General features: G+C 34.1%; 1 protein-coding gene across 12 annotated transcripts in view; it reads left to right on the top strand.

The window, feature by feature from the left end:
- ZEB1 (zinc finger E-box binding homeobox 1) overlaps window positions 1-21,019 on the top strand; it is a 199,741-nt gene that overhangs the window by 28,820 nt on the left and 149,902 nt on the right. For 2 of the 12 annotated variants that reach the window (XM_081132020.1, XM_081132029.1), the window contains exon 2: window positions 17,197-17,355. The exons of the other annotated variants lie outside the window; for them this stretch is intronic. The gene's annotated coding sequence lies outside the window, so the exon portion shown is untranslated. The remainder of the gene's footprint in view (window positions 1-17,196; window positions 17,356-21,019) is intronic. 12 annotated transcript variants of the gene reach the window in all.

Below are 21,019 nucleotides of genomic sequence, written 5' to 3'. Positions count from 1 at the left end.
ACCAAATAAAATTTTACATTAAATTAACAGACAATGGAGGTAGACATAAGGAAGAACTTTTGAACAGTAGTAATAATGGTTAGATATTAGAATAGGTTCCTCAGGAGAATATTTTAAAGAATTTAATGTGTAACAGTATTATAGATTATGTGGGAAGGGCTGAAAGTGAGAACAAGGAAAAGAAGTGGATTTAGTTTATTTAGTCAAGTCTGTTTGTCTGTTGAAAGTTAGGGAGAATGTTTTATTTCCTCTAGGAAAAATGAATGAATTAGTATCTGATTCCATCTTATTTTTAAGCATGGACTTCATAAGTTATTTTTGTGAATAACTTTTTTTGTTTTGTTAATACTCACCCGTGGATATTTTTTCCATTGATTTTTAGAGAGGGTGGAAGGGAGGAAGGGAGGGAAAGAGAGGAATAGAGGGAAGGAGGGAGGGAGGAAGAAACATTGATGTAAGAGAGACATTAATTGGTTGCCTCCCGCATACACCCTGACCCTGACCAAGGCAGGGATCAAGCCTGCAACCTAGGTACATGCCCTTGATCAGGTATCAAACCTGTGACCCTTTGGTGCTCTGGCCAACACTCTTAACCACTGAGAAACACCAGCCAGGGCTGGGAGCAGCTTTTAAGTTGTATGTAAAGCGCTTGCTTTTTTTTTTTTTTTTTTTTTGTATACAGCATACAGTGAGAACCTTTAAAATTACCTACTTGTATGGCTCTTAATTTCAGAACATGTTCATGCATATTACTATACTTACTTGATTCTAAGAGGTCATCACTTATAAGACACATCATTTTACTGAATAACTTTCTCTGGGGGAAAATCAAATACATTTCTTGGGGAAGGGAAGAACATTCTGAATTACTTTTAGCCATAGGCATTACAACCACATGCTCCTCTTGTCCTCTGGCACTTTTAGGATTGATAGCATAACTCTGAGGCACATCTAGGAATTATTCTGGCTTGGTTTCCATTTCCTATTAAACTTACTGGTTTTTCTTTTTACTAATTATATTACATATCACTAGAAGCTAACTACTCTTGAAAGTTATCCAGAAGTATTTAACAGACAGATATTTGGTACCTGCTCAGAATTACCACTTAGTAAACCTTTTAAACATAAATGAGCCACATATCACAGGCAATTCTGTATGCATAATAATAACTTTTTATTTCAATGCTGCATTATTAATAGTGATCTTAGTTAAGACATTTCAAGAAATAAGTAGGGATTTAACATTAAGTTAAAACTCAACTGTATATGGTTCTGGCAGTACAGATAACTGAGGTGACAGATGAAAGGCATGTTTTTTTAAGAGATTTTTAAAATTGATTTTTAGAAAGAGCAGAAGGGAGAGGAAGAGAGAAACATCGATGTAAGAGCAGAGCATCAATCAGCTACCTCCTGCACCCCCCACCCCCACACTCGGGACTGAGCCTGAAACCCGGGGCACGTGCCTTGACTGGGAATCGAACCAGCAACCTTTTAGCGCATGGAATGATGCCCAGCCAGCTAAGCCATACTGGCCAGGGTGAAAGGCATATTCTTAGTCGTGTCTAAGTTTATACATAGATAGACAGTGACAAGGTATAACCTGAGTAATGACTTGCAGGATTCTTTTGATATCTACAGTAAGACTTCTCTTGATTTAAAAAATGTTAAGGTGAAAAAATATGCATTTTAGAGTTGAGAAAATAGACTGTTTTTTTATCCCCCTCCCAAAAAATATGTAAAGAAGACAGAGTAGGCAAGGTACTGTGTTCCAGTTAAGGTAAAGAATCTGAGTGTTTGATACTTAACGTCACACAGTAAGTGGTAGGTCGGTGATTATAAACCAGGTCTTCAAGACTTCCAGAAATATGTACTGTGGTATGCTACCCTTTCAACAATAAGTTAGTAATGGATTAACTTCAATTTAATGAGATCTATTTATTCAACATATGTTTATTAAGTGCTGTTTATGTCAAGCATTATGTTAAATGGTACCGTAAGACAGTAAGCAAGATAGATAAAGTCTGTGTCCTCATGTAACCAACAACTTTTGCAAAAAACTGAAACTAAACAAATAATTACAACTAAGATGAATGTTAGGGTAGAAGTCATAGGTAATATGAGAGTATATGAGAAGCTAACCTAACCTGGCCTGGAATGGTGGTCAGTTTTGATGGTCAGTCAGGGAAGGACAAGAGAAATAACTTTTAGGCTGAGATGGAAAGAATCCACATGAGTCAGAGCATTGCAGGTAACAGAAATAGCCTCTGCAAAAGTAAGAGGAAAAACTGAAAGGATTCCAGTGTGGCTGAGGCCTGAGAAGGAGAAATAAAGGTGGAGAGGAATGCAAGAAACCAATTATGTGATCTTGTTCAAGATTTTGGCCTTAATCCTAAAGGATATTGGGAAACTGTGGAAAGGTTTTAAGCAGAGGTGTAATGTGGTTAAATTTTCATTTGAAAAACATGAATCTGGCCCGAGCCATTTGGGCTCAGTGGTTAGAGCGTCAGCCCCGTGGACTAAAGGGTCCCAGATTTGATTCCAGCCAAGGGCATATGCCTCGGTTGCAGGCTCTGCCCAGGTCGGGGCTCATGCAGAAGGCAACCAATTGATGTGTCTCTCTCACACCAATGTCCCTTCCCACCCCCTCTTTCTCCACCTTCCACTCTCTGAAAAACACTGGAAAAAATATGCTCAGGTGAGGATTAAAAAGAAAAGAAAAACATGAATCTGGCTGCCATGAATGTAAAAGCCTGTTGTTAGAAGCTATTTCTGTAGACCAGGTTGAAGATTATGAATATAGCTGTGGAGTTGGAGAGAAGGGTATGGATTTGAAATGTGGGAGGTAGACAGAGCCTAGGAATTTGACAGAAATATAAAACTACCATTGTTATTGTTCCATCTATAGAATTTGATTGCAAGATCATCTCCAAAATTCTTTCAGTAACTTTTGCGTAATGTTGGGAAGTGACTGAATATAATTTGGGAAGTATTGTTTCTTAAAAAATAATTTGTGAATTGAGCTAATTCCTGTTATATGATAGATTCCATTAAACAGTATAAGGAGAACTTAGTTTCAAAAGAGAACTTGGCATCTTAACTTGTATGATAAAGCATATAAGTAATTTTGTACATATATGATTTGTATATATATAGTGCATTTTGTTCATATCATTTATTAATACCAGATTTGAAAGCTGACCAAGTATTTAGGACTTTTCTGTTCTTAGTGCATTGATCAAAACTTAGATGAGGAACGTAACCCATTTTGTTTCAAATAGCATTCTATTAAGAAACTTTTTCCCCCATAAAAAAGAAAGGAATCGTATCTTTTGCGATGGCTTGGATGGACCTGCAGAATATTATGCTAAGTGAAATAAGCTGGTCAGAGAAAGACAGATACCATATGATCTCACTTATATGTGGCATCTGATGAACAAAATAACTTAGACAAAATAGAAGCAGAAGCATAGATACATAGAACAGACTGACAGCTGTCAGAGGGGAGGGGTTTGGGGGGGCTGTGTGGAAAAAAAGGTGAAGGGATTAAACAAATATACACACCCACACATAATACACATACATACATACACATAGACAGACAACAGTGTGGTGATAGCCAGAGGGAAAGGGGAATGGGGAGAGGTAAAAGAGGGCAAAGGGGGGATAAATGGGGACTGGAAGAGACTTGACTGGGCAATGGGTGCACGATGCAGTATGCAGATGATGCTTTGTTGAGTTGTACACTTGAAACCGGTATGGTTTTGTTAACCACTGTCATCCCAATAAAAATTAAAAAGAAACACTTTTATGATAATAATCTATTGCTGGATCATTGGTTCTGGAAATAGGTTTCTCTTTAAAATAGATTCAGGAGGAAAGAGTTTTAGAAGCATACTTTCTTGAATGCCTTATGAACTGCTTTATTTACTTAGCTGACAGATGGCATTATTAGTGTGTTTTATCAGGGGGAGCATAGTCAAATACCTGTAAGGGCTTTGACTGTGAAGAATTAGACCATTTAGGGAAGTAATATGGAGACTGGGGTTCTAGAGAGTTTATGCATGTCTTGGGGGGATGGCGATGGCTAATGTTCCGGTGAAACGGAACATTAGCCATCACCGGCCCTGCCAGGATTCAGGCTGATTGATGCCAAATTTTTCGATTTTTCAAAATAATCCTGAAATATATATTTACGTGAGTTAGTTGGTAACTAATTCAAATCTTTTCAGAACGCTCCGTCACTACAGTGCTAAATATGCCCATGGAATATATTTGACCCATAGGCCTCCACTTCATAGCCTCTGCTTTATAGAGGAATTTAATCACTATGTGAAGGTAAAAGGTCAAAATTATTGCTAGGCAAGATAAATGTCAAAAGAAGGAAGGAAAGGAGGAAAGGAAAGAGGAAATGAGATTTTTAAAATACAAAGTACAAAACTAGGTTGTATTTTTAGTTTAAACTGAGTTCAAAGAGAAATTTGCTGTTTCTAGAATAATGTTCATATGCTTCGCAGTATACTTCTGGCACCTTCAAGTATCTGAATGTGCATAACTGGGAACTTAGAGTGGGATGGGAATATGTAGGGTGTAGGAAGCAAATGAACTATGTAGATGAGAGTTTAGTGGTTCTCTCTTAAACGGGAATAAAGTATAGCAAAAACAAGAGACAATTGATATCAGAGAGAAATCAGACTATAAGAATATAGCAATCTGAATATATTGAAAGCATTACTGTATTAAAAACATAATTTGAGTTTTATATTAATGATCAGGAAGAGGTCAAATTGTTTGGTGTACTCTGACATTTTAAATAATTCCCTCCCCAATAACACATATAATACACAATCATTATAGGCAATTAAAAAAATACAGTAAAGTAATATAACACTTCTCTTTAAAAGCCAAGAATAGATAAAATAGAGTTTATAATTTTCTAAAAGTATTTAAATAGAGCTTGGCACTTATTAATTTTGTAATAACAAATTAGTTTTCAAATTAGTCTAACTTATATTTAAAAAGTATTAATGTATTAATTGGTTCACATAAGAAAGTACCAGAAAGTTAGTCGAGCCAGAGGCTCAGTGATATTTTGAAGGATTCAGGTTGTATTTCTTCTCTAGTCTTTCTACCCAGTATTGCCATTCCCTCAACACTCTAGTTACTAATTGGAATTAGGATTATGTGGTTTTTTTCCTCCTTCAGATTCAAAGAGAGAACTACATTCTCTTAGCTTTCTTATAAGCAGTATAATTTTATTTTCCCCTTAAGCAGTTCCCCTTTACCCCCACCCCCACCTTGCTTCTCAGTGGCTTAGATTTGTCTAATTCTAAAATTCCTAAACTAATCATAGGCAAGGAGGAATGGGCTTATCATAATAGATTCGAGTAATTTATGGTCTACCTTTGTACCTCAGGGTCATTCAGCTTCACCTAAGGCACATTGAATTCTGGGAGAGACTAGGATAGAAATCAGATCATGGATCATTATCAAAGAGGAAGCTTTGGATAGGCACTCAACATGGTCCACTTGCAGGTGGCTGAAGAGTTCATATTATATGAAATTTTTACTTGAATGAAATGCCACCTTCCTCTCTCAAGTCCAAAAAGTATAAGATGAGTTCTTGATGAATCTGGTCTCTGTCTTCTGTGTTCTAGCACTCCCATTATTAGCAAAACTTTTATAGCTTCTGAATTAAAGATTTTTTTGTCCAAAAATTCTCTTGTCACTTAACAAACACCTCTCTGTAGAATAAAGTATGTGGTCCATAAGTAGAATATAGTTTGTTTAGGCAAATACAGTTCCTTAAATAAGCTTTACTTTTAAATAATATGTATTATTTTTCTCCTCTCAAAAGGATTTGTGTACCCTAATCTCTATATTAGTATAATCCTTATTATCTGATTATAAAGGTGAAATATAATTTATGGGGTCATTTATGAAGCAAAAATAAATATTTTTTTAAATATGTGTAGAAAATGCTAATTACATGTTTATTTATTATTGAATTTATTGGGGTGCAGGTTTCAAGTTTACAACTCAGTAAAACATCTGCATACTGCATCGTGTGCCCATTGCCCCAAACAAAGTCTCTTTTTGTCTCCATTTCCTGCCCTTTGCCCACCTCCACTTATACCTCATCCCCCTTTCCCTCTGGCTGTTATCATTGTTATCTGTAGATATATATATCCCTTCACATTGCTTAGTCCCTTCATCTTCTTTCGTCCAATCCCCCAACACACCTTCCCTCTGACAGCTATCAGTCTGTTCCATATATCCATGCCTCTGTTACTGTTTTGTCAGTTTATTTTGTTCATTGGATTCCACATATAAGTGAGATGATTTGGTATTTGTCTTTCTCTGAGTGGCTTATTTCACTTAGCATAATAATCTCCATATGCATCCATGCTGTCCCAAAAGGTAAGATATCCTTTTTTTTTCCAGCTGAGTAGTATTCCATTGTGTAAATGTACCATAGCTTTTTTTTTTTAATCCACTCATCTACTGATGTGCACTTGGACTATTTCCAGATCTTGGCTATTGTAAATGCTGCAATGAACATAGGGGTGCATATATTTTTTTGAATTAGTGTTTCAGGATTCTTAGGATATATTTCTAGAAGTGGGATCACTGGGTCAAAAGGCAGTTTTATTTTTAAGTTTTTGGGAAACTCCATACTGTTTTTCACAGTGGCTATACTAATCTCCTTTCCCACCAGTGGTGCATGAAGGTTCCCTTTTCTCCACATTTTTGCCAGCACTTTTTAAAAATTTTAAATTATTTTTAATTTTATTTTTATTGTTTACACTATCACAAATGTCCCCATTCCCTGCCCCCCCTTTGCCCACCTCCACTCTGCCCCTCCCCCCTTCCCTCTGGCCATCACCACACTGTTGTCTGTGTCTCTGTCATGCATATATGTTCTTTGACTAATCCCTTCCCCTCCTTTCATCCAGTCCCCCATTCCCCCCCCCCCCCATAGCTGTCTGTCCCTGTTTCAGTGCCTTTTTCTACTTTGTCAGTTTATTTTGTTCATTAGATTCCACATATGAGATCACATGGTATTTGTCTTTCTCTGACTGGCTTATTTCACTTAGCATAATAATCTCCAGGTCCATCCATGCTGTTGCAAAAGGTAAAATTTCTTCTTTTTTATGGCTGCATTGTATTCCATTGTGTAAATTTACTGCAGTTTCTAATTACATATTACTACTCATCTACTGATGGACATTTGGGCTGTTTCCAGATCTTGGCTGTTGTAAAAAAAAAAAAAAAAAGGCTGCAATAAGCATAGGGGTGCATATATTCTTTTTGAATTAATATTTAGGGATTCTTAAGATACACTCTCAGAAGTGGGATTGCTAGGTCAAAAGGCAATTTTATTTTTGAGGTAACTCCATACTGTTTTCTATAGTAGCTGCACCAGTCTGCATTCCCATCAACAGTGCACAAGGGTTCCCTTTTCTCCACATCCTTGCCAGCACTTACTATTTGCTGATTGATTGATTATAGCCATTCTGACAGGTATGAGGTGATATCTCATTATGGTTTTAATTTGCATCTCTTTGGTGATTAGTGACATTGAACATTTTTTATTATGTCTGTTGGCCATCTGTAGATATTACCTCTTTGGAGAGGTGTCTATTCAGGCCCTTTGCTCATTTTTTTTTGGGTTGTTTGTCTTTCTGGTGTTGAGTTGTATAAGTTCTTTATGTATTTTGGAACTTAATCCCTTATCGGATGTATCACTGGCAAATACATTCTCCCTAATTACATATTTTAAGTACCTCTTATTTTGACTAAAATATTTAACTGGCTGGCCGTATATTTCATTTCTTTCAGTTTTCAGATTTCTAAATGTTAGCCAGATATTTTAGTATCTGGGTCACCAGTCATTACAAACAAATGTAGGCCAAAATGGTTTATCCTTCTCAGTTGCCAGCCTGGTTCTCCATTCGGCCATGCCCTGACTTTTCATTATTTGGTTATCTTTCATCTAAACTTTGTTTCCTTATTTTTGCAAAGTACCATGCTAGTTCTTTGTATGGAACTCATCTTCTTTTGTCTTTATGTCCTAAATCAAGCAAGGTAACAGAGTAAATAAATAACTATGCTGTTGGCTGCTGTGTTTCAGAATTGTTGCTATACAAAGGGTCACACATGTTAAATTATACACTGCAGTGCTAATTATTGTGTGAAACCTTGTTTAAAATGCTAGAGAAATTGTGTTTTGGTGCAAAAACTGTAACATTTTTTAAAGGTTCACCTGTATGTAATTTGTTATTGAGAGCCTTAGAATTGCTAAAGACCCTCAAAAATTTTAAAAGTAAACTTGTTCTACCTTGTCATACTAGATGCTATAGCATTTTTCTTCAAGTAAAATGAGAACTTAAGTGTTATGATATTGAGATAAGGGAAGGGAGAGGGAAAGAAGAGAGGAGTAATTTGGAACAACAGAAATTTTACCTTCACTTTTGAAAGACTAGGCTGTAAAATTCTATTTTGAAATACTTTTTTAAAGGGGTGTAGTTTACTGGCAGCTTGTGTTAATACAGCTTACTTTTCTCAAAATTAAGAACTTTTTTACTTTTGAAAGTTTTAATATTTTTTGCTAAATTTAGAATACTTGATTTCATACAACTATATCCTGTTTTGAAAGTATAAAATGATAGCATGTATACTTCTTGAAGGAAATGAATAATGTATTCATTTAGTATTATTGGACATTAAATTTTCCAGATGAACAGTGTTTACCTTGTTTGATTGCTAAAACATTTCATCTCAACCATTCATACTGTAAAATATGTTAGAAAGCTTTATATATTTTAATGACCTTGGATTATTGATGAATATTTGTTAATACATTGTCTTCAGGGGCTACTGAGGTATGTCATAGAGCCATTTGTCCTTACAGTTCTCAGTAGCTATTTTTGCTTTGAGATTTTGTAAATAGCGATTCTACTTTTCAAAGCTTAATGTTAATTCATATTGCTACTTGCATACAGATAAGGGTATCTTAGTAAAGTAAGAGAAAGAAGTTTCTGATAGGTTTGAAGAGCATCAGTGAGGGAAGTACTGGGACTTTATGATGTTTACTTTTATTTTACTTAGTGCCTACCTTCTGCCCCAGGAGCCTGCCCCCTTATGCCCTCCTAGCCTTAAAAAAAAGAGAGAGAGAGAGAGAGAGCATGGTATTTGGTAGTGTTCCAGATAGTTATTGTAAGAAAAATAAGCTTAGATTTTGGAGCTCGACAAACAATGATGGAGATTATAACTGTATCATTCAATAGCTCTGGAATCTCAGGCAAGTACACAACAATAAAATGAGTATGTAATACCTATCACCCAGGTTTGTGAGTAAGGATTAAAAATAATAGATCTTAAATTGAGGTATTTTAACATGTAGTTTCCTTATGTTTTTTTAAAATTTATCTTTATTGTTGAAAGTATTACAGATGTTCCCCTTCCCCCCCTCGATCCCCTCCACCCTGCATCTGTCTCTCCCCCAAGCCTTCTCCACACTTTTGTCTGTGTCCATGGGTTATGCATATATACATATAAGTTATTTATGTTTTAAGATAAGTGACCCACTTAATTTGGAAAGGACATTTGCCTATTTTAGCGTGATTCCATAAGGATTAATCAGTCAATTATCCCTAAAATACTGTAGTTTTAAAAATATCTCTTTATTCAGAAATAGATGGTATATGACAAGATATTGTTGATTAATTTGATAATATAAATGAAATGTAGTGGGGTATTTTTTAAAGCCTGAAAAAATACGAATTCAAATGTGAGAAAAATATTTTTAATAAAATGTGAAAAACATCTTTTTTTCAGCCAGTAAGACTAAATTGTATTTAAATATTTTATTAATATCTCCAAGGAGTTTATAAGCTACTAAGTGCTATTTTTTAATGCAAAGGGAAATGGTAACCTCTATACCCATGTATATAATTTTTTAAAAACCAGAGTTTTCTAGGCCATTTTTCATTTACTAGTGCCACAGCAGTTATGTACCCTGTTGCAGTAAGCTCCAGTAACCTGAAACAGTACTGCATAGACACACGAGTAAATCATATACTTATTGTTATGAAATTTTGTAATTGTTCTTAGCTTTTATGTTATCCGTTTGCAGATCAAATTATAGAATATCATTTATTTAATAAGTACACCAAATACACATCTAGTGCTGTTAGGTTTTAATGATACCAGAGGGAAAAAACAAAACAGCATGGCCTCTACTATTAAGGAGCTGTCTCACAATAATATGAACTACTTGATTGAGAAGATTGACACATATAGTATAATGGAATTCTACAAAAATTGCCTATTAAAAACTTTCCAAACAGGCCAGAGGGGTGGGGAGGTGGGGTGGAGGCGGGGCATGAATGAGAATCAGATATACAATTTAAAATTTTCTCATGTTTAAGAATAATAAGATGAAATTTAAAGGTAAGTCCACTCTAACAAAGCAAGGATTCTCATTTCCAAAGGAGATAAATGAGCTTTGTTTGTTATCGAGATTTATTCACAAGCACTTGATTACGTTTATTTGTACTGGATATAGCAAAGCTTTATTGTTGATCTGTTTTGTTGGACAAGCTGAAATTGTGAATATTTTACATTGTAAACTGTATTAAAATACATTTGTATTTCCTTCTAAATACAGGGAACATAATCGTTAAACTCTAGATTAGTATCAATAGGAGACATTCCATGTTTTAAACTGTTTTGCCTTTTCCTTCATCCTCAGTAACACCTTTAAGGTCTTTTGATGTATCACAAAGAAAATATTGTGAGCTCTTTGGCTCCAGCAAAAGAGAGCTAATTGACCTGAAGATGTTTGTACTTCCCCACTGCCAAGTCTTTGCTCAAATTGCTTTCTATCTTTTCTACTGCAGGTTTACTCCTCATCCTCTACTCTAAGATCTCTAAGACCACTCTCAAGCCCATTTTTCATAGCTTCTGTTGTCTACCATCTCCTTCATCCTGAATTAACAGGGAAGAATAGAAAGTTGCCAGAAAAAACAGGCTTAAAACTTAAATCATCTGATACCTGTTTTGTTCCTCACAGCCAATTGATTAAAATAATCCTTTAGATTCTTGTCCCTGTGTAGGGCTAGACTGTCATAACATACTGCATTATGCATACCATTGCCAGAACAGTCTTTCTGAGTACTAATTAGATTGGGGGGAGGAAGAGAGGAGGATCCTTTCCAGGATGCAGAATATGTACTGTGCAGAATACGTACTATCCTGAAATGCCTGTAGTGCTCCAAGTTTCTTACACTGTTTTCTTTGACCTGAAATCCAGTTTCTTTTTATCTAAAAAAAACAAATCCTAGTTATTATAAGACCTAGCTAAGATCTTATCTTGAAGTCTTGCCTATCAACCCTAACTAAAATCCCTTCTCCAAGCTCCTCGCACCTACCACTCATTGAGCTGGAACAAGACTTCTGTGATACTTGGAAGATAGTGAGAGGTTATTTTTCCAATGAGATTCCAAAAGAGTTTCATATCTTGAGCTTTGCCTTAGCAGAGAGTAGCAAATATAGTGAGTGTGCGGATATTTGATAATTGAATTTACTCACATGAATTTTTTATAAAATGGCTTGGTACTTTCTACCCAAAGAAGGAATTAGTGTGTCAGCTTCTTTATTTGTTGAACCTAGGACTGCTTACTTCTGAATTCCTAACTACTCTTGAGTACGCAGTTGGGTCACTGGAAAATAACTATTGGAATTTGGGATGGGTTGTGTGAGTTTTGGAAAAGGTAGTAAATCTATTATTGGATGTTTAAAACAGTTTCCTTTTCTGTTTTAAAGTATTATGCTTGTTACAGGTTGTATTGGTACAAGCATACTTAACTTTCCTTCTCTTTAATACAGTATTTAAAACTTTGGTGTGATACTGAATTAGAATCTGGAAGTGTGACCTGGAACTGCATTTTAACTAAGCCTCACTTAAGGTGCTTATGAAGGTGGTGGTGATGGAGTGGTAGTGATGTTAATAATGGTGGCAATGATGATAATGATTGTGGTATTCTAGTTTTGAAGGCTTTTATGTGCCTGGTGCACTCTTCTAGGCTGTTTACAACTATTAACTTAGCTAATGTTCATAGCAAGCTTATGTGGTAAATTCTGTTATTTTCATTTTTCAGGTAAAGAAACTAAGAGTAAATTAAATAAATTGTTCCCAAAATAATTTTCTTATAAACATGATAAAAATCTATGAAAAGGGTGAGGCATAGTTCTTTGGTTGATTAAAAAATATTTTCTAAAGGATTGCTGTGGATAATGTGAATGAAAATGAATAAACTGGTTTTTATATAATATATTAGCATATCAACATGCTAATTCTGGATAGACTACCTCAACAGCTAGACCTAAATATACCCTATATTGCTTTTAGGAAGCCAGTCACAATTCTAGGTGAAAAAAGTAAGCACACACATGCAAACTTAGCACATTGAGTAAAACATTAAATTATTATAATTTCTAATAAACTCATGATTTTAAGACAACTGCCCTTATCTTAATGCGTACATACACATATATTATACACATAAAACATATACATACACATATTTATACACATACAACATATGTTTACTATTTATGTATATATGCACATACATATAAACTGTATTGAGATATTTTTAAACAAATGGAATATAAGTAAAACTCCTTAAACATAGAGTTTTCGCTTTACTGGCATAGGATAAATCTTGATTTTTATATGATAAAATATTTTATTCTATTTTTAATAATGAATGTATGAATATTTTATGCCTTTTGGTTCATTGACTGGACGGTAAGATGTCAGGGGAATGTGTGATGTTTGTGATGGTGGTAGGGTAAAACTAATTTTTTTAGTGTCATTGCCTATTCAAGAGAGTGATTTTAGGTGTTGCTAATGAGTGCTCTCACTTTTGAGACCAGTAGAACTAAAAGGTATGTTACATTTTATTGGAAACATTCTATGAGTTGACTGAATAGATGATGAAATCTAAATTGAGTTAGTGGCCAAATTTTATCCTTACAACTAAATCAAAACAGTGTTTCAACTTTAAAAAAAATATAATTCCTACTTACTAATTATCTGAATTTCTCTTGCTGCCTATTTATATATAATTGGGATGAGTGACATCACCTGAAGCAGTCAAGATAAAACCTTTTCTTACTTACACTATTCATGTGGTGTGCTTAAATTGCTAGGTGATCCTATGAAAAATTGGATTAAATAGGATGATAGAAAGTGAAAGAAAAATAGATGTAATGCCATGAGAAGTTCTAGTATATTTCTTTTTTATAGAAAGTTTTGATAACATTTTATGTAATTTTCAAGCTCACGTTTTTAGTCTGTAAGAGCTGGGTATAAGACTTAATGCCTGCCTTAAAACTCTAGATTATTATCAATAATCTAGAGTTATTAAACTCATAAAGAGGGAGGTATCAGGCTTAAATTAATAACATACCTTTCTTTCCCTACTTCATGAATTGGTGTTTTGCATTTCCTGGGACTGATAATTTGAATGTTTGAGATTAGCATGGAGGTTAATAGGTTGAAATCTTTCTAATAAAATTATATCTCTTTCTGAGGCATAACTATTTATTTCCTTGATTATAGTTAAAAAGCATTTCTTCTTGCCCTGGCAGGTGCTGCTCAGTGGTTAGAGCATTGGCTCTGGCACTGAAGGGTCGAGGGTTCAGTTCCTGGTCAAGGGCAGGTACCTGGGTTGGAGATGTGGGAGGCAATCAATTGATGAGTCTCACATCAATGTCTGTCTGTCTGTCTGTCTCTCTTTCTCTCCCCCCATTTCTTCCTCCTTCCAGTCTCTCTAAAAATCAATGGAAGAAATATCCTCAAGTGAGGATTAGCAACAAAAAAAAAAAAAAAAAAAAAAAAGCATTTGTTCTTAAGGGGTCTTGATTTTGCTGCTGACTTGCTGTGTGACTTTGGACAAATAATGTCCTATTCCTGGACCTGTTTCTTCGTTTGTACAAACACTTAAACACATTGACAAATCATTTGCTACTCATCTTTGCTCGAATATGAAACTAGTTTTGTGTGTAGGTGCATTCTTATTCACACCAAGATCATCTTATTCACACCAAGAGAATTGCACTATGCTTTTTGATTCATGATTTTGTTAATCTGATAGTGACTTTTCAAGATTATTTTTTGTATTAAAAATTAAATTACTGCCATGATGATTGGAATCATTAGGATGAGTGACATGAACAAATTTAGAATTCTCTTATACTGAAAACTTGATTTATATATATTCATGCTCTTCTGTAATTTCATTTGTCTAAGGAATTTATCTTTGATCTTCTTCCAGAATGAGGACATAAATACTTCATTGCCAAATTTTATATTCAATTAATTTTTGCTTTGTGGATTTCATCAGGCTAAGAATAAAATGGTTGTATATTTTCTGCTTTAAAAATGCTTCTTGATCCATTTTGAAGACCTAAATGTGAGACCTGAAACAATAGGTTACATAGAAGAAAACAGGTGTCAAACTTATGGACCTTGGTCGTAGAGAACATTTTATGAAATTGACCTCAAAGACAAGGGAAGTAAAGGCAAAAATAAATGAATGGGACTGTATCAAACTAAAAAGCTTCTGCACAGCAAAAGAAACTAACAACAAAACAAAGAGGCAGCCAACCAGGTGGGAGATGATATTTGCAAACAGTAGCTCCAACAAAGGTTTAGTTTCCAAAATATATAAAGAGCTCATAAAACTCAACAGCAAACAACCCAATCAAAGAATGGGCAGAGGACCTGGACAGACACGTCTTCCAAGAAGACATACGAACAGCCAATAGGTATATGGAAAGATGTTCAACCTCACTAGCAGTTAGGGAAATGCAAATCAAAACTATAAAGAGATACCATCTCACACCTGTTAAGAGTGGCTGTTATCAATAAGACAAGCAATAACAAGTGTTGGAGAGGTTGTGGAGAAAAGGGAACCCTCATTCACTGCTGGTGGGAATGTAGGCTGGTTCAACCACTATGGAAAGCAGTCTGGCGATTCCTCAAAAAATTAAGAATAGAGTCACCATACGACCTAGTAATTCCTCTCCTCGGTATATACCTGAAAAACTCCAAAACGTGTATTCACAAAGATATATGCCCCCTTATGTTCAATGCAGTGTTATTCACGGTGCCAAGACATGGAAGCAACCAAAGTGTATTTCGATAGAGGACTGGATAAAGAAGATGTACATGTACACAATGGAATACTACTCAGCGATAAGGATGAAACACTGCCATTATTAACAACATGGATGGACCTTGAGAATATTATGCTAAGTGAAATAAGTCAGTCAGAAAAAGCTAAGAACCATATGATTTCACTCATATGTGGGATGTAAAACTGAAACTCATGGACACAAATAGCAGTGTGGTGGTTGCCAGAGGGAAGGGGGTGTAGGGGTGGGGAGTGAAGGGGGTCTTAATATATGGTGACCAGGAAGATATCACGTTGGGCGGTGGGCACACAGAGCAATATACAGATCTTGTGACATAGAAACCCACACCTGAAACCTATATGTTCATAGTAACCATTGTCACCCCAGTAACTTTTAATAAAGTGTTAAAAAATAAAAAATAAAAGTGCTTCTTGATATCTTTTCAGATCAGCCCCACATGTGACAAATATATTCAAACAATTTAAGCTGCCCCAATGTACTTGTTTCTTTCTTGGAAATCTAACCATTCATATATGTCTTTATGAGCTTTTTACCCCCACATTCCATGTGAAGTTTTAGATTATAAATTCTCTGAGAAAGGAGTACTCAGGAAGGAGCTCTCTTAGTCTTTGAATAGTTTACAAATGTTATAGATATTGAGGATTTGGGATTCACATTATTTGATAGAATGGAATAAGCCTATTTCTAGGATATCAAACTGTGCAGTCAGTGTGATTAACTCAAAGACATAGCAGTTTTGTTAAGCTCTCCGCTTTGTTCTGAAGCCAGCCTCTCTTGATTTAACCATAAGTTGATTGTTTACCTTATATTCTTTCTCATGTAATACTGTGGTATCAGGTTATTGATATGGGAAAGTTGGTCGGGTATAGAAGTGCATGTGGATAGAAGTCCATGTGTATGGACATAAGTACTCCTGTGTATGTATGAAGAGAGAGCGGGCACACAGAATATATGAGAATTTTGGGTGCATGTTATGTTTAGTATTTTAATTTGAATGTTACATAACTGTGCACTGAATATTGGAGCTATTATAGTTGACATTAAGAAAGTTTTTAATCAGTGGTAAACATGATAGCTTAGGAAGATAAGGACATGTTTTCCGTTCCTTTCATGGTTTCATTTTAGCTTTACTTTGTTGTTTATTTGCCAAAGACTTAAATTGTCAAGGATACATAATTATTGAAATGGACTAACTTATAGCTGGGCAGAAATGATATTGAGGCTCTAAGGTATAGCTTAACATTTGGGGAAAGATTTACTGTGCACAATATTTTAAAAGCATCAAAACAGATATTGTAAAAGTCAACTATCATATAAAGCCTAATGGCGAAAAGTCATATATAGTTGACAGATATTACAGAGATTAGCTATAAATAATAATTAAGAGAAAAAGACCCTAAATGGGTACAGAAAAGGAGCTGATCTGTTTTGTGTTATAATTAGAAGTCTCTAATCACAAAGTTTGCCTCAGTACAAAGAATGATCTTTGCAGGCAGGGCATGTCTCTTCAGTGTAACCTTGAACTCTGATGGTGTCTGTTACTATAAGTAGTTGGTAATATAATATTTTATGAATATAGATGATACTGTCAAAGTATATACAAGTATTGCTGTTAGTGTTGTCAGTATTTGACAGAATGTAAATCTGTGACTCTATAATTGATAGTAGATACGTCATTGTATAAATACCATCTTTATCATGTATTAATTTTGGCTACAGAATAATAGAGTCAACTTTTTTTGGAAGCTTCAATCAAAGTTTACTTAAAACTGTTCTCTGAAGATATTAGAATTTTAGACGGTTTTTGTTTTTGGTTTTATTTCATCCTAGCATTTCTTCTTAAACATAATATTATGACTGCTTGAAAAGCGGTAAATCAAAATCATTCACTTTGTTTTGAGTTTAGAGTCATTGCTCGTTATCAGTTGGTGGATGTGGAAACAACTTAATAAAGTTTGGGTAATTTAGTTTCAGTCTAAATTCTCAACTGGCAATTGGCCGAAAACTCCTATCTGAAGAAGTGAGCATCCAAATGTCATTTTGTGATTTGTCTACTGTCAGCTTGACATAGCAAGGCCCTATCAAGAAAAACTAATGGAGTGACTAACTATCAAAAGAAAACCAATGGTAAGAGTTTTCACTTAAATTATGTCTGTGTGTGTGTGTGTGTGTGTGTATAAAGCATACCAATTTATTATATTTGAATTAAGGTTTTAGAACTTTTAAAATTTAGGACATAATTAATGCCAAATGTTTGAATTTATGTCTGTTACTTACATTTGTAATAAAATGTATGCAAAGAATAGTTTTATAGACATATTTTATATGCTTAATGTTGATTAAAAATAGTAATAATGTGAAAAATCAGTTATACAGTTCATGTCTCATTTAAGAACTTCAGTTCTTTGTGGTTCTACTGTAGTTATTTATCTTTAAAAATAGCATATTATAAATGTTGCTTGAGTAAAGTGTAACTTTTAAAAAAAATTTATACCAATCCAAATTTATCTGTTAGTTGCATAGATGCTTCTTACTTAAAGTAAATGTCATAAATTTTGCAGTAGTCTGTTGATTTCTGTTTTGTTTTTACTTCAATTCTAACATGATAGAGGGGAGGAAAAAAGTATATCACATAATAATACCACTTAGTTTAATATTAGCTTTTAAAAAATATATTATTGCTACTATAACCCTTAGAAAATATTAAATTCTTAAGATTAAATGTTTATATATCCAAAATAAAATGGAATTAGGTATTCATAATATAGCCCAGTATCAAATTTTGGTGGTAAATCAGACAGCTCTCCCCTGCCTTATACATGTTTGCACTAAAAAGATAATTCAAATTCGGCTACATTTTTATATGCTTCAAGTGACCTTAAACTTAATGTTTTTGTTGTCATTGTATCTGGTTCCTACTTATCCCTTTATGTAGACTATCAGGTCCATTATTAGTTAACTTTGGACAGGAGTGGAAATAGTAGCTTCTAAAGACTGAAATCTAAAATCGCTGTTTTTCAGAGCTTTTCCTAGTGTCTCCAGGGACATAGTAGCTTTGTGAACATGGGTGATGAAAGTCAAATATAAGTAATAGATTGTGATTCTGTTGTCAAACTTATAATTTTTGAGAGTGACATAGTTTGAGTAATTTTTCTTGCTCAGTTATAGATGTCTAAATGATGTTAATTGAATGTGACCATGTTCTTAATTGTTTTCTAGAGCTAAATAAAAAACACATCAGGAATAGCACATGTGACAGATACCTAACATAGCATCTGTTACCCTGTTAGCATCCAGATGTTGACAGAGAACACAGTATTCTAGATGGCAACATTTGTCCTTTAATCCATCTATCTAGTAATTCAGATTTTTATAGATTGTACCATTCATTCAGTTAGGTGCTGAGGATAAAATGGTGCAATTAAAAACAGGTATTTCCTAATTGCTCTTGAACTTACAGTGTAGATGTTAATTATAGTGTAGATAAAATTACACAGACAAATGTAAAATTGTAACTAGGACCAGTACTATGGAAAGGTGTAAATTACTGAGTGTAGAAGTAATATGGTTGATGTGTAAATAAAGCATACAGCCCACACATTTATTTCTTAAAGTGAATTTATAAGTTATTTTTTTGGACTTTTTAAGTTTATACTTCTATTAAATGAATATTTCCTAAGCAAGGCATGCTTAGAAAATAGCATAAAGATATGCTGAAAGACTAAATTCTAACCATGGAGAAATAAAAATTTTTATGCTACTATTCTATTTTCTTAGATTTCTTACAACAAAGCCTTGTCAAAATAACATTCTTATGTGAGAATTTCACTTACAGGAGAGAATTTTTATAGGATACTTTTTAACATTTCAGGACTAAAGGCAATGAATGATAACCTTAATTTTTAAAACTGAATTTAAGTTAATTATAGGATGTTAACCATAAAATAACTGCTATCCTCTCCTTAGCAACTATGTTCCATTCTAGTATCAAGCCATTACAGGAATTTATCACTCATTTTATATTGTTGAGTTGTTACATGCGGACATTTAAAAATTTTTTTAATTGATTTTTTTTTTTAGAGAGAGGAAGGGAGGAGAGAGAGAAACATCGATGTGAGAAAGACACATCAATTGGTTGCCTCCCCCACATGCCCCAACTGGGGTTGGAGATTGAACCTGCAGCCCAGGTACATGCCCTTTACCAGGAATCGAACCTGAGACCCTTCGGTTCACAGGTTGATGCTCTAACCATGGAGCACACCAGCCAGGGAGAGAAAGGAAAATTTTAATGAAAGTTATTGTTGATAATTGTGGGAAGTAAAAGAATGTTTTAAGTTTAGTATAACAAAGAAGCTTATAAATGTGGAAAATAAAATGGATTGCCTTCCAAGGTTCATTTTTTTAAGAATCTGTGACAGAAGTTTATCAGGAAGGAATTATTGCTGATAAAAGTCACAGCATTATTTGAAGGAAATTTGTAGCACATCTTAAAAATTAATATATTCATAATAATAATATAAATATATAAAATATTTTACTATTATGTGAAATAGATATTACTAGAGATATTAAACTACTGCTTATAGTGGAATCTTTACTAGATAAATTTAAGAGATAAAAGAGCAAATCCCATTTAATTCTGTAAATTCTTATTGACAATCTGTTGTATGTTAGGCATTGCACATATTGGGAGCATAGTCACAAATAAGACTGATGTGATAATTATAGTCTGTCAAGGAAGATAGATACTAAATAAGTAACTATAATAAAGTATAGTGGCTTGTGACGTTATAATAACAAAGAAGTCCTTTCTTAAGGATACTTTGAGAATTGCTAATTATTTAATCAGTTTACTTTCCTTGTGAAATGAAGTTATTTTGACATAAAAATTGGACAAAATTCTTTGAGAATGGATCTTAGAAATTAGTAGAGACTGAAATAGTCTTTTTTTTTTTTAATAGCTTATTTAAAACAAGAAACTTCTATAGAAAGGTCTTCAAGTTCTGAAGTACCAAGGAATGTGAATATAAGCAGAACAAATTCAAAATGCCTATCATGTATATTATGCATTGTATAGGTCATTTAATAAAATTATATGTAGCAATGTTACATTAATAATTTCTGAGTTGTGGTTAAGAAGTTGGGCTCTAGAGTCAAGCTGGTTGGGTTTGAGTGTTAGCTCTGACACAAGCTTTGCAATCTTAGGAAAGTTATGTAACTCCTCTGTGCTTCAGTTTTCTCATCCTTAAAATTGGGATCATAAGACTACATAACTTATAGAAAAATAAATTATTTGATGCATATAAAATACTTAGACAAGTATCTAGCACACCGAAAGTGCTTATAGAAAGGGCTCTATATATTGTGCGGTTAACAATAACAATCATGATAGTAATTTCCTCGTGTCAGAAATGTTCCATCTAATTCACAAAGTTGGACTGACTGAAATATAATTTATATAGGTGTACATATATAAAATACAACAAAGAGCTGTTATCTTTATTACTGCTAAACAACACATCACCAAAATTCTCACTCAAGCTTTGGGACCTTTTTAAGAAGCAATATAGCAGTTACTCAAAGGCCTCCATAGATTGCGTATCTAGGACCAAGGTTATCTCAGCATTTAACCCAAGATTTAGTTTGTCCCAGTCATCATGGAACTGATCCTTCTTGTTTAAGAAAGGAAAGAGCAAAGATCTTCTCTTAGGTACTCCGTGGAAGGTAAGCCCAAACCAGTTTAGAGTAAGTTTGAAAAGGAAATGACTATATCAATATTAAATACTCTTTT

The sequence above is a fragment of the Miniopterus schreibersii genome (assembly GCF_964146895.1).
Source record: "Miniopterus schreibersii genome assembly, chromosome: 1".
In the NCBI taxonomy this organism is placed as follows: Eukaryota; Metazoa; Chordata; class Mammalia; order Chiroptera; family Miniopteridae; genus Miniopterus; species Miniopterus schreibersii.
Note: the sequence above shows the minus strand (reverse complement) of the source record. Positions and strands in the feature narration are given on the sequence as shown.